Raw genomic sequence first — 13,275 nt, forward strand, 5'->3', positions numbered from 1 at the left:
CTCAAGCTGGGCAGCCCCCAGACAATAAGGTTCGTCTGCCTTTCTTGGGTGCGTAGGGCTTAAGGTACGCGAGTACCTGACAAAGCGGACTGCAACTACAGCACCAAAAAATAACAAACGAAAACCAACAAGGAAACCTCCAATCCTCAAGCTAGGTACCTGGAATGTTCGGACCATGCTGACTGGACTCTCGGATGATCTTCAGGCAATCAGCGATGTTCAAAAAACTTCAATCATCAATGACAAAACTTGCAAGACTCCAGGTCGACATCTTCGCACTACAGGAGACAAGGCTACCAGATTCCGGGTCCCTCAGAGACAGGAACTACACGTTCTTCTGGCAAGGAAAGAACGCTGATGAAGCCATAGAGCTTGGTATTGGATTCGCCGTCAGGAACTCTCTGCTGGGGATGATAGAACCCTGCCAACAAGAAAACGGAAGACTGCCATCCCTCTGCCTCCACACCACATCTGGGCCTGCCAACCTGATCTGCGTTTACGCTCCCATGCTAAGCGCCACCGCAGATACCAAGGATGAGTTCTACGACGAGTTAAACTCGATCATTGTCAAAATTCCCAAGGAAGAGAACTTGATATTACTGGGCGCCGTCAACGCTAGGGTGGGTGCCGACCATGACGCTTGGCCTTCATGCAATGGCAACTTTGGCATTGGTAAGATGAATGAGTACGGGAAGAGACCCCTAGAAATGTGCTCATATCACGACCCCAGCATCACCAATTCATTCTTTCAGACAAAGCCACAGCATAAAGTGTCTTGGAGGCATCCCCGGTCCAAACACTGGCATCAACTGGACTTGATTATTACGAAGGGTGTGCTTCTTACCCGTACCTTCCACAGCGCTGACTGCGACACTGACCACTCGCTGCTGTGCTGAACAATGAAGCTTCAGCCAAAGAAAATACACCACTCCAGGCAAGAAGGTAAACCACGCACTGACGTGAGCAAGACGTCATATCCAGACAAGGCTGAGGAAATCACGTATGCCCTCTCCAAGACGTTTGATTCAGAACCTCCCAACGGCAGTGCCAAAGAGAGATGGGATCATATCAGAGAAACGGTGTACAGCACAGCCACATGGATCTTTGGTAAGAAGCAGTCAAAGAACAACGACTGGTTTGAGGCTAACTCCGCCACACTAATGCCAGCCATAGAAGAGCATTGCAGTGCTCACCTGGAATACAAGCGATCTTCCTGCCAGAGGATTCGGCAGGAATACAGGTCTACCAGAAGCAAAGTGCAGAGGTTAGCACGGCAGTGCGCTAATGAATACTGGATTCAGCTGTGTCAGAGCATCCAGTTAGCAGCAGTTATCGGAAACATCAGAGGCATGTACGATGGCATAAATAAAGCAATGGGTCCCACGAAGAAAGTGCAGCACCACTGAAGTCTTCCGCAGGCGATACCATCCACGCCAAGGGCAAGCAGATGGCGCGATGGGTGGAGTACTACTCTGAACAATACTCCAGAGAGAACCACCTGACCAACTATTCCCTCAACACCATTGAAAACCTACCGCTCATGACCGAACTGGACGAGAAACCTACTGTGGCAAAACTAAAGAAGGCCTAAGAGAAACTGTCCTTAGGTAAAGCCCCAGGGAAGGATGGCATCTAAGCAAAAGTCATCAAGTACGTCGGATGGGTGACAGATGGATACTCAAAGATCTTCTTTATTCGGAACTTGTCTCTGGCAAAAGGTCGATCGGACGGCCACATTTCCGCTTCAAGGATGTCTGCAAGCGCGACATAAAAGCCCTTGACATCAACGTCAACACCTGAGAAGAGCTCGCTTTAGACAGGTCCAGCTCTGATCACTGGTTTGAAAGCCAGCGAAGACAAGCTACGCTTGCTAGCTGACAAAAAGCGATCTCAGACGAAGAAGAAGCAGCTCAAACACACACCAGACCTAACCTTTATGTGCAGCAAGGACTGCCACTCCCATGTTGGGCTACATAGCCACAGCAGACGCTGAACATCCACCAACCGGGACATCTCTCATGGGCGCACTTCCATCGTCTCTCGAGACTAACAGATGCCAACAACAACTGTCATCGTGCAGGGCATTTCATAGGTACGTGATCTGCCTGCTGAACATCTCCCTTATCACCTCCACAAATTCAACGAATGACTGTTGCGCATGTCTGATAGCTGTCTTGATATTCCGATATATCTATCCCTCAAATATGTGTTGATACTGATGGACGATATGTATGTCTGATGTCACCTTTTCATCAAAATGTACAATTTGTCTGCCTGCACATCTTTCTGGAAGAAACCTGCGTACACTTTAGACACATACCGGTAACTGGTAATAGCCATATCGAGCGTGAAATTCAAAATGGCCACAGGACAGAGGGCTGTCCTATTCCACGTGGATTTGCATGTCACCAGACATAGGATTAGCTCCAGAAATATAATGTACATGCCACCAAAAGAATCCTTCAGCCGACTGTAGCTCCACAGCCGCGAGAAATGCTGGTATGTGTATAAAATATACACCGATGTGTGCAGTTAAAAGTGTCTGTAGAATTTTTCATGTTTTAATGAATATGTGATATCAGCCTTTAAACCGAAATCAATAACATCACGGGGGTAGGGGGTGCTTTATCGGCCTACTATCTTGATTGTATTGTTCACAGATTCGGCATTGTTGTTAGTCCATCCTCGGTGGACAATTTCATTTCTCACTGGCATATACCCATAAGTTTTTTAATTTGTCTGCTAAAAAGCAATCCCAGTGTTTTTAATTATTTTTACTTTTTGAATGTAGACCGACAGATTGCTTTGTCTCCTTGAGTATTCGATTGAATCACCCGTGCTAAACACTGTCTCCTTCACCAAAGACTAGCTTAACAATATCCTCACGATCCTTGTGACAATCACCATGTTTTTTCAGATGTCTTCTAATGATAACTTGTATGTCTCGTGCATAGAAGCAAATTACAATGGTGAAGATTTTTTCAGAATTGAATTTGACAAGGCTCTCTATATTCGTCTCTAGCAAACTTTTTTTCTCGTCTTAAAAATGAGACAGAGTGTTACAATGTTTTCTCTTCATAGTCCCAACAAATAAGTACTGGTACCATCATGATCGCATTTTCTCATGTTATTCTACTATCAACTGCTCGATTTTTGTTCGATGTCGCGAAAACGCAATATTTACCAACTTTGAACGTCCTGTCAGTTCATATAACACTATTGTTTGGTCTTCGGGGGTAGAGAATGGCGGTGGGATGCCTATTTTTAACGCGAATAGCAGACTGAACATAAGGATTTACATGAATCTGACTGTATTCACTTCCGCCTGCTCATCTGCTAAGTTTTTATTGGTATACATCGAATTTGGGTTTCTTTTCATAACAGGGTTTCGCGGCACACATTGTTCATAATTTGCCTTTCGGATCACGGAGCACGAGTTCTGCATCTTTTTTCAATTTTTGTGAAGACGACACTTGCTGATTAATTGTCTTTATAGATATGGTATGCAATATTCAAAACAACCGGATTCGTGAATATCTTAACTTGGGTATACATTATTGTTTGTTATGAAATTCTAAAAATATAACATCTTTGCTAAGTATTCTTCAGGTTATTCAGTTATTTGTATCAAGTAGAATTTAATTAACGTCTTCTCGTGATTAATTTCGACATATTGGTCCGTGTCTTTTATTGTTCATTTTGTCTCACTGTACTAAGGAATCCTTACATGAGGTGTATGTCAACTTGGTCATGTGGGCTCATTTACTCAGATTAAATTAAATAAAATAAAATTAAATATTATTTGTTGTTTTCTTATAGTACTGCAGTTTCGTATTATTTTATATCACAACGTGTTATATATCACTTTATGTAATTCTGATTGGTCCAGTAAGCCCATACATTTATTGTGCAGTATTCTCTTTACTGATTGGATGTGATCGTGGAAACACCTTTTTAACCCCGCCTTCTGGAGTTTTTTGTTTTCAATGAACATTTTGGAGGCCATATTTCGACTCGACTCCCGAAGGGGATTTGTGAGAAAATGGTCTTCAAACAGTCTGTCCGAATATAGCCAATTGACCCCGACATAAGTTTTTTTTTTTTTTTTTAAATGTCATTTATAACAATATCATCATATCAAAAATGGCGTAAAACCCCAAGACAAGAACAACAACAAAAAATTAATCCAAGGGTCTTGTTCATTTGATAGCGGGTGTGTGGGGTGGAAGTTGGGCGGTATATCTGTAAAATAGAATCCAACCTATATACAAGCATGGTTTAAATGTTAACTTAAAGAAGTAAATAAACTCACCTCTGTTAATAGAAGAATGTGGACATAATCCTGTCTCTCAACTGACCGAACTTTATCCATCCAGAGTATATTTACGCGGTTAATACATGTTGCAAATTCGACTCAAAAAGAAGGTTGTTTACGTCTTCTGTACAGTCTACTGTTCCAAATCAAATACTGCAAACATGCGGTCACAAATACATTACAGTAAATATGAGAATTTCTGCACACAGTATTCCTCTTTTCACATGAATATCGCAACAATGTATAGTTCAGCTGTGAAAGTGACGTTTAGGGTGAACATGGATCATGTACTCTGGGCCTACTCTAACTGGTACTATGTACTGTATCAAACAATGTGCCATCACACGCACTGGGCATTCTGTGTTAAAAACTGATTTTGTCTTTATAAAATGTTCTGTTTCTTCGGATGGATGCTTTGATTTATAGTTTGTGAAAAAGTATAATCTACTTTTACTAGTTCAACTTTGTTGGGATTGTCTTTTTACAAATGAAAGTTGCATTGTCTGTCAGAATAAAGGAAATCAAGAATTCTGTATATCTTAATACTTTCCACTGAAATAAAAACTACGTGATGAAAATAATCTCAAATGGGTAATGATTTAATATTAAATTTATGAAACGAGTTGGATAATGTCCAGCTTGGATCGCAAAAGCTGGACATTATTCAGCTCGTTTCATAAATTCACAACTGAATTGAATTTGGTTAAGATATAGATCATCTCAAATGGGTAATGATTTAATATTCTCAAATGGGTAATGATTTAATATTAAATTTATGAAACGAGTTGAATAATGTCCAGCTTGGATAGCAAAAGCCGGACATTATTAAACTCGTTTCATAAATTCAGTATTAAATTATGGCCCATTTAAGATGGTCCATATCTTAACCAAATTCAATTCAGTACGGTCTGTTTTATGATCTGCAACTTAAATGTCATCAAAAATATTGCTGTGGATTTTACAGTGGTTGTCAGGTACTAAACTGGGCCTCGAAAAGATGATGCATGGTCTTTCATAATGAATACCAGGGTTGTTGGATTTTTGTTTTCTTCTTCAAAACAATTGCAACTATCATTGTGACATCACAGAGCGCAACATTCAAGCTTGTCGTGTGTTTGTCGGGGCGTGTGTATAATGATCTTCCAATGAATATGGGTGTATGAGCTCGAAATAAAGTGACAAATCGCCATTTAAAGTGATGTGTAATCATATTTTATAAAATTACACACATATCTAAAATAATCGGTACCGAATGTCTACATGACCTGTATTAATTGTACATTAACTAGATACTAAATATCACGATGCACATATGCACTGAACGTATAGAAACATACAACGATTTTTAAAAATTTTAAACACTACGAAAGACGGCTGACAAAAGATAACGCATCCGCATCATGATTATATAGATCGTGGACTGATAGGCCGTGTACGTAATGGGCCGATTTGGGTAAACTGATCTTGTTATGGGAAAGTTAGTGGTCCGAGTGGTCCCTGAATCCTTTAAAATAGTTTACTTGCTCGTGCCGGGCATACATATATATATCCGGTAGCTGCATACTAACCGGGAACCAGGCTAGATACAAGGCGAGTATTAAAAAGATACAAGTATACCAGACGATTCTGGCTTCCGATTTACAAGTGGGTTTTTCACTGTCTTGACAGCGTAAGAAAGATTGACCAATTTATCTTATGTAGTAATGCATGAAAAAGAATTTCTGTAAGTATTTGCTGTTTGTTTTTGATCCTGCAGCTAGAAAATAAGAATATAAGATTCTTTGTGTGTATTGAAGTTTGAAAAGTCTTGCCTGTTTAGTCGTAGTCTACTTTCAGTTTAGATTCCAGCTGATAACATGCATCACAGTACAAATTGTTTTTCCATAGACCTATGTGTTAATGTTTGGCGAAATAGATATACTTTCTATCCTACCTCAGCATGTATTTCACAAACTGTTCATAGAGAGCAACGCTAGATTGTCATTTTGACAAAGACAGAACCAGGTACCTGATCGCATATAAGAGAGATAACTATGCTGGAACTAAACATGAGTAAGAGTTATCCAGTCACAACAAATACCTTTTCATTGTGTAAAAATAAAAAATAAATTTTTAAAAATAAAATAAATTATAAAAAATAAAAATGATCTAGATATGAATTAACATTGTTTCACATCTTGCAAAGAGACAACTTTTTTAAAAAGCTGACAAACAGCATAACTCTTACATAAATATGAAAGCTAATGTTTTTTTTATGTCTGAGTACAATGTTCCCTACACATTAAGCTCCATCCCACCACCCCTGGGGTTGTTCAGTTGGTACCACTGTAACTACATTGGGGAAATCATCTGTCACACACACACACACACACACACCCATTCCTTTTAAAAGTCAATAACCCCAATGCTAACCTAAACTTGGGTTGCCAGATTGTTTAAATTCCTGTGTGGGCCAAACTTTTTTTGAGGGTATTGTTTGCTTTTTTTAGAATACTGTTGAAAAAATAAAATGGGAAGAATTTTAGAGAGAGGATAACTTTTTTCATGAAGCTATTTTAAAAAAATTATTCATACTTTTCAAAACTTTTGATTTTTATCAAAATATTTTGCCCCATCTTCAGAAGCTTCAGGTAGGACTGAAAATCACCTTTTTTGGTGTGGGAAATGAAAATATTTCATTCTGAAAAAGGTTGCTTCGAAAATATTTTTCCAGAACATTTTGCCTTTGGCTATAAAGCAGGATGCAGGATTTGTTATGGCCAAATGCAGGATGTCTGGTAACCCTAATCCAAAACATATGCTTTCATTTATACATTCACATTGATATTGTCCTCTATTTTCAAGTATTTTATGAGTGTAAAAAGAACTTTTTATACCAGGGTGGTTGATTACTTGAGGTAGAAAGCCATATACTATGAATGTATAAACAGTGTTTATCATCAATATTAATTGTTTTTCAATAATGTCATTCTAATATAGTTCAGACAAAGTCTATTAAGTCCTAATTGTTGAATGCACTGACCCTTAAATGTTGTGGGGAGAGAAAAAAAACATTTTGATGAAAATTATTGATCGTGATGTGAGTTTTATAACTGTGATCAGTAGACCAACAAGTTGTTCTCCACTTCAGCTACCATTGAAGACAGAGAACATCTTTTTGGAAATGGTAACCAGATAATAAACTTGGTCAAGAAAAGAGGATGTCAGGTCTTTCACAGTGATGTCATTAATAACAGGATGTCAGGTCTATCACAGTGATGTCATTAATAACAGGATGTCAGGTCTATCACAGTGATGTCATTAATAACTGGATGTCAGGTCTATCACAGTGATGTCATTAATAACATGATGTCAGGTCTATCACAGTGATGTCATTAATAACTGGATGTCAGGTCTATCACAGTGATGTCATTAATAACAGGATGTCAGGTCTATCACAGTGATGTCATTAATAACTGGATGTCAGGTCTATCACAGTGATGTCATTAATAACATGATGTCAGGTCTATCACAGTGATGTCATTAATAACATGATGTCAGGTCTATCACAGTGATGTCATTAATAACAGGATGTCAGGTCTATCATAACAAATAACAGGATAGTACCAATTTTATTCAACATGTGTAGCTTTCATTGTGACATCACAGTGTGTGACATTCAGTTGGGTCAGATCACATGACTGTGTTCTGACCAATGGAAATCTTCCCTTCATTTATCAACTCATGCAACTGCAATTATTCTAGTTTGTACTGGATGTGTAATATGTAGGATGATCTTGTCAAAAAATGTCCACATACTTTAACATAATAATAATAATAATAATAATAATAATAATGACCTTATTTAAAGAGGGTAACACAATTAGCTAAAAACTAATCTACCTTGAGGCCCTCATACAAAGGAATTTATTTATTTAAGCTGCATCTCTGAAGCCACTGAATATATTGGGTTTGGAAGAAGGAAATAGAGTGGGCATTTCTAATCTCAGCTGGAATACTATTCCAGAGCAGAGTTCCAGAGTATTGGAAACTTTTTTTAAATAACTCCTTATTTGGTTTGGGAATTTTATACTGTTTGGTAGACATGGATCGCAGGTGGGGAGTATTACCAGGTAGCCTATACTGGAATAGTGATTGTAAATATTCAGGAGCACTATTCTGAGATATCCTGTACATTAATTTGGCTTTTCTCAAACAGATTCGGTCTTTAATAGGTAATATTTTTAACCTACCAGCTAAACTTTCCTTGCTTTCTTTCTGGATTGATATTAGCCCAAATGCTCTTTTTTGAAGATGTGCCAGCTTTGCTATGTTTTTATCATTTGAATTACCCCATACTGTACTACAGTAGTCCAAATAGGGTTGTATGTAACTGTTATAAAATAGTTTCCTGTGCCTTTCAGGGAGAAAATGTCTTATCCTACTGAGAAGCCATAAACTTGAATTGACTTTTTTACTGGTATGTTTGATATGTTCAGTCCATGATAGGTTATTATCTACCAGAACACCAAGTAGCCTATCATGACAGACTATTTGCAGATTTGTATCCTTCCATGTCAGACATAGTTCATCACTATCAAGATTTGTCCTTCTTTGCCGTGTTGAGATAAGTAATATTTTAGTTTTACCAGTATTTACCACCATGCCATTACATGTGCACCAGTTTTCCAGTTTGTTTAGTGCATTCTGTAAAGAAATTTCAAGCTCATGCTTTGTGTTTTGGATGTCTGACAATGTTGTGTCATCTGCATAGAGATCTGTAGATGATATTGAGTCTCTTAGTAAAAGTGGTAGGTCATTAATAAATAAAATGAATAGTAGTGGACCTAGAATTGAGCCTTGTGGTACTCCATATCTAATTGTTTCAGGTTCAGACGGAACATTATTTATGTAAACATGTTGTGTTCTCTCATTTAAGTATGAAGTAAACCATCTAATTGTTCTTTCATCACACTGGTAGATTTTCAGTTTCTTCAAAAGGATTTCATGATCCACCATGTCAAAAGCTTTCCTGAAATCTACAAATACAGTTCCTATTATTCTACCTTGGTCAAGTGCTTGAAGCCATTTATCAGTTAGGGAGATCAAGGCAGTCTCACAGGAATGGTTCTGTCTAAAGCCTGATTGATTAGGGTGTAACAGCAAGTGTTTGGTTAAATATGACATGAATGAGTCATGGACATGTTTTTCAATCAATTTTGACAAGTTTGGTAGTATTGAAATTGGTCGGTAGTTATCAGCATCATCCTTAGAACCAGATTTGTGAATAGGAGTTACTTTTGCAGTTTTCCATATTATGGGGACAGATAAGGTTGCAATACTTAAATTAATTATGAATGTTATGCTATCTACATAACATTGATTTTTGCCACATATATTACTCGAGATGTGTAAATTAAATGATCTTCCAAAAGAAGATGGATATAAGAGGAACCAAATCAAGTGAATTTAAATTTAATCTTGGTTATGTGTAATCAAATTATACAAAATGACACCCACTACTGAAATAGCTAGTCAATTATCAGAACACCTACAAGACCTCCATGACTTGCATTATAATGATAAACATTTGCAGAAACCGTCAGAATTAACACCATTTAAAGTACATTCCACCAGTTATTATAATCATGGAGCACATTTATTCCAGATAACACCTGTACAAACATGTTATTATAATGCAACCTAAACAGCAACAGCAACTCTGCTGCTATCACTAATACAAAAAGGCAACATCTCTATGAAACGAGAACCAACTTATGTACAAAATTATTACAAATTATGTAACTATTTTGGCTTACACTATACACAAACTATATATGTAAATTCAGTAATTCATGACAATGAGAAATCAGAAAACTTGGAACAAATATTACATGAATGATCAAGGATTATCATAATAAAGTAGAAACCAGAAACCTTGAAATTGTCCCAAATATTCATTTTGCAAAAACAAAATCCCCAATTCTCGAGATAGTGGCCTCAAAAAGTTTTATTGTTGGAATCATCCCTGACATTTTTATAATTTTATCCCAAAGTTTTTCTAAAAAGCACCATGATATGTAGTATCCTACATTTGTCTGTCTGTTCATCTGTACCTTCATCTGTCCATTTGTTCATCTGTACCTTCATCTGTTCATCTATACATCTATCTCATACCACATTTACTTAAAAAACACTGGTCAGTTATTTTACCCGTGCAGAGTTTATTTTAGGCTTTACTCTTGCAATATTTATTTTTCATCTTTGGTGCAACAAAGTTCTCCCAATGGTGCCCATCAGGACCATAAATAAGACCCAAGAAAATGAAGATAAAATTTTTTACAGAAGATTTTTCAACTGGGTAACTCTAGAGTATGTCAAATGGAGTACACCTGTTGGCAAATAAGCATAAGAGAATGAATTTTTTTGGCTGACAGAAATGTCTTACTACTGAGTTTGGTTATCTTGGGCACCAATTGAGAGTCCCTGGTATGTGGTTGATAATCATTGATAGAAAATGTAAAGAATAAAAGAAGAAATCTTCAGCAAAAACTTGCTGCATTCATTTCAAATGAATCTCACAAGGAGGGAAAAAAATGTATGCTCAAATGGCAAAAATATATTCTGGAGGGGAATGGTTACTTGAGTATGACGAATTAAAATCCCAGAATGGAAGCCATGTGATGGGGAGACCGATAATGATCACAGGCACTTGAGTCATAGCTCTGTTAATTGCTTTAATATTTTACTGGTATTCACTTTTCCAGCATCTTATACATTAAATCGGTTGTTGAGTCACTCTTTTACACAGTTTGCTTGTCCACCTAAATTACAGTGTTCTGAACAGTGAACAAAATTACAAAAACTTGTAGTCTGACTCCACAAGGACTGGTTTAGAGCATGTAATGGTGGAAAAATGAATATTTTTGGCAGAAATCTATGACAAGTGCACATTTTAATAATATGTCTCTGAATTTTATGATTAAACAGGTAAGAAATAATCTGGGGTATTTTTCTTCTTCTTTATAAACAACTACACTTTTTGACCTGGTAGGGGCCCTTGGGTCCTACTTTTTCTATTTCTGGAACACTGCACTTGTAATTAGTCTGACAGTTGGATGTCATCGTTGGCTCCAGCATCTGTGGTCAGAGTTGAAATGCACAAAATTGGAGATGGTCAGAGTTGAAATACACAAAATTTACAATTACTATGGTATTTTAAAACATTGTTCTGACCAAACTTCATGTATGCAGTCATAGTAGGAAGACATATCTAGTGATGGATTTGACATTTTGATCCCTTGGTCACTGTCAGGGGGTGTTGGTGAGCTATTGCAATTTTTTTGTCTTTTTTCTATTTTTTTTTTATGTAGGGTCAAGTGGTCCATTTTGGTCAGCTACTGGTACCATATATACTAGCTTATAAGACAAGGCCAACTGCAAACTGCATAGACCTAGACATCTGCCATCGCATAATGTGCTGACAGATCTGGGTCTGTGCAGTTTGTTATGAGTAATCAGAAGAACAAACAACATCGACCCTGATATGCAGGTGTATTATGCTATGGCAGATCAAGATCTTTGTTGCTTTCACTTTGCCTCGACTTATAAACTAGTATATGTGGTACTCAGTCAAGAAGAATTACCTTGTCTGCTCAGATGAGACTCTGTCATATTAGACAAGGGTTATTCAAAAAGTAAACAAAGCATAGAGCATTAATGAAACAGTACATACAATAATAGCAATATACAACTCTGTTGACAAATTTACTGGTTACACAGGGATCAAGCTAGACTTGAATTTTAGGGAGATATGACGTTTTCTATTTCTCTTTATCCATACAGTATTTCCGTTTAAAATTGGTTTTAAGCAATAGTTCATTTTCAGTTTGAAAAATCTGTTTGTTTTGTATGTTTATTGTAAACACTGTTGGTACATGTATAAAAATTGTCACATTCATCCTCATTGTATTCATACTTGAAAGTGTGTACGTTTGAGCAACGATCGTCAGAATTAATTGAAGACAATCACAAAGATGACTTACTGACTTTACTCATGGATAAGTAATAAGTAACATTTCCAATAATGTTTATTTTGGCATAAGACTTCAAGAACCTGGTGAAATTTTTAAATTTCAGAAGCCAAGCCACGATCCTATTAGATTTGAATTCATACGCGAACTCTTCCCCAAAATGATAATAAACATTTTACACACCATTTCTCATACTTAAAAAAAGTATTTTTTCAGGTACAAGAAATATACATGTACATGTATTTAAAATTTCAGGAACCATTCCACGATCGTATTATATATCGTATTATGTTCTAATTCATACACGATCTCTTCCCCAAAATGGTATTATTTTTTATTTTTTTCACAAAGTTCAGAGAATGAATCGCGTTTGTGAACATGCTTTTCCTTAATGGTAAAATATTTTAATAAAAAATAGGAAATTAATAACGAGCTCATAAACAAACCCCATAAACATGTAAAACCCGAGAACTAAGCGCAGTAGGCCTGCAATGGTCACAAGTCACTTTTATAAAAAAAATTAAAGTTGAACACATGTACAATTTCATACCCTTTCAGTTTCCAGCTAATTAAGCAGACATTATCTACTGGTCAACTGATTGCATCTAATAACACGCTAAGTCCAGCAAACATCTTGGCGGATTTTATTTTTTGATGTTTATTAAACTGAGAATCTTTCATCAACCACCGCATTGTCTGATGCTTGGTTGTGTATGCAGTTAAAGAAGAAGCACATGTTGGCTATTGTATTCAGAACGATTGTATACAGAATTAATTGAAGACAATCACAAAGACAACATACTGGCTTTACTCATGGACCAGTAATAAGTAACATTTGTGATAATGTTTATTTTGGCATAAGACTTCAGGAACCTGGTGATATTGTTAAATTTCAGAAGCTACACCACGATCGTATTATATTAGAATTCATACGCGAACTCTTCCCCA

General features: G+C 36.9%; 1 protein-coding gene across 1 annotated transcript in view; it reads left to right on the top strand.

The window, feature by feature from the left end:
• The first annotated feature begins 5,938 nt into the window (after window positions 1-5,938).
• Window positions 5,939-13,275, top strand: part of LOC149800955 (uncharacterized) — a 126,589-nt gene continuing 119,252 nt past the window's right edge. The window contains exon 1 of the mRNA XM_089955032.1: window positions 5,939-5,984. The gene's annotated coding sequence lies outside the window, so the exon portion shown is untranslated. The remainder of the gene's footprint in view (window positions 5,985-13,275) is intronic.

Source organism: Sinohyriopsis cumingii, chromosome 4, assembly GCF_028554795.1.
Source record: "Sinohyriopsis cumingii isolate HCF-2022 chromosome 4, ASM2855479v2, whole genome shotgun sequence".
NCBI classification, from domain to species: domain Eukaryota; kingdom Metazoa; phylum Mollusca; class Bivalvia; order Unionida; family Unionidae; genus Sinohyriopsis; species Sinohyriopsis cumingii.